The 1912-nt window shown below is 43.8% G+C and overlaps 1 protein-coding gene across 1 annotated transcript in view; it reads right to left on the bottom strand.

Moving 5' to 3' along the window:
* Nucleotides 1–1279: 1279 nt before the first annotated feature.
* Nucleotides 1280–1912, bottom strand: part of Drgx (dorsal root ganglia homeobox) — a 35276-nt gene continuing 34643 nt past the window's right edge. Inside the window, exon 7 of the mRNA XM_031362538.1 lies at nucleotides 1280–1912. This exon is cut by the window's right edge and continues 1592 nt beyond it. The gene's annotated coding sequence lies outside the window, so the exon portion shown is untranslated.

The following is a 1912-nucleotide window of genomic DNA, read 5'->3' as shown; positions in this document are numbered from 1 at the left end:
TGTTCCTCCTACTAAGTGTCACCAGGCAGTGTCGCATTAAAGAATCTATCTAGGCTGGGTGGTGGTGGCGCACGCCTTTAATCCCAGCACTTGGAAGGCAGAGGCAGGCGGATTTCTGAGTTCGAGGTCAGCCTAGTCTTCAGAGTGAGTTCCAGGACGGCCACAGTTACACAGAGAAACCCTGTCTTGAAAAACCGAAAAAAAAAAAAAAAAAATCTATCTAACCTTGATGCCCACAGTTTTCAGAGCTATTGAATGGGAATAGACGTAGACTCTCTCAGATGTTGTGGCCAGAAGCACTTGAGATTTGCGACATTTTTCAGATATTGGAATGTTTTTCATAAGCATAATGAGTTTCGTAAACACTTCGCATAGCCTTTACACAGATCTTTCAGTGATTCTGTGCATGAAGTATGGAATGGAATTTTCTACTCCTGAAGTGTCAGCACTCCAGAGCTTTAGGGTTCGGGAACATTTCGGACTATGGATTTCCAGATAGTGATGTACTCAAGCCGTACATACCTCGTGGGTAAGCTCTAACCCTGTCGAATTCCGAGACAACGGGACTGGTGGGTAACAAAGCTCTTTCTACCCGGCTGAGAGGCTCCTGCACTGCATAGTCCTATATAAAATGCAGACTGAAGGAGGAAAGAGGCCTCCGGGGAATGGCCCAGCGTCTTGTGCCCAGGTCACCCGCCATGATTCCATGTGGCCCAGCTGTTGCTCCCTTTCCCAGGACCATCACTCTGACCAAGGCTAGCCACTGTCCCTATCATGGCTGAGATGGCTTCTAAACTCTATTCCTATAACCTGCAGTGCATTAAGACATATTCTTTGGAATGTTTCAACTAATAAATTAATAATAGTTATTAATCAATCATCAATCAATCCCTCAGGTCTGAACCTCCTTCCAAGACCAAAGCTGGATGTCTTTTTATAGTTGTGTTATGATTTTCTGCAGACTAGACAGCCCACAGAGGCTCCAACTATAACTGCTCCAAAGAGCACTTCACCAGTGATGACCCCGATGAGGACAAGGTGGGGCAGGTGGCCTGAGCCCTGAAGACTTAAGGGAGAGCTCTGGCTTGCACAGGGGCCTCCAGCTTGCCCCAGCATCTGCTAAAAGGTTTTTGTGCCGGAGGCTTCCAAGTCCTCCAGCAAGCTTCAAGAGCATTTCCATTTGCAAGCTGGCCAAAATGGAGTATTAGAGAGCACAGACTCCACCCAGCCCGGAAGCTTAGGGATCGGGGATCAGGAAGGAGAAAGAGAAGTCAAGGGAGGTCTTTAAAGTCTAAATTTATTCAGGTGTTTAAACGAACAGAAACGACATCATGCATCGGTTACTTTTTGCCCTTTGTACATCAGAACTAAGTGCTCAGATATCTCTGCAGAGGTTTGGCTCTCGCTTTTTTTTCCTTTCTTTCCAGAACGTCAGGCAGACTTTTCAATGTTATCCAGTTTTGCACAGTCACTGGAGTGTCGCGTCATGAATTATTAAATCAGTGCTTCGTGGTAATACATAATTTCTTATCAATTATTCATGCTAATGTGTGTGTAGTTTACTTAATTGTGTTATTGACGATCAAAAGTAATTTCCTGAAAGTCCTCAAGGACACAAAATTTAATCAGCATAACTACTTTTCGGATGCAATGCTGTTAAGTATTCTTAATTTGCCCAACAGTTCACTTATTTATGTACCTTTCTGGAGGAAATACGAGTTTAATCAAACAATTAGATTGAAGAGTTAGTGTGCATAAGGGCTGGAGCATACATCGCCCAACCAAACCTTCGTAATTACAGGGAAATGGAAGCAACTTGGCCGCTTTTTGGCAAATCGCTTCATCTTTGTACTCAACAAGCAGAACACAGCAAGAACAAGAACCTGGCTTTTTTTTTTTCTTTTTTCTTTTT

This window comes from Mastomys coucha, unplaced genomic scaffold, assembly GCF_008632895.1.
Source record: "Mastomys coucha isolate ucsf_1 unplaced genomic scaffold, UCSF_Mcou_1 pScaffold9, whole genome shotgun sequence".
NCBI classification, from domain to species: Eukaryota; Metazoa; Chordata; class Mammalia; order Rodentia; family Muridae; genus Mastomys; species Mastomys coucha.
Note: the sequence above shows the minus strand (reverse complement) of the source record. Positions and strands in the feature narration are given on the sequence as shown.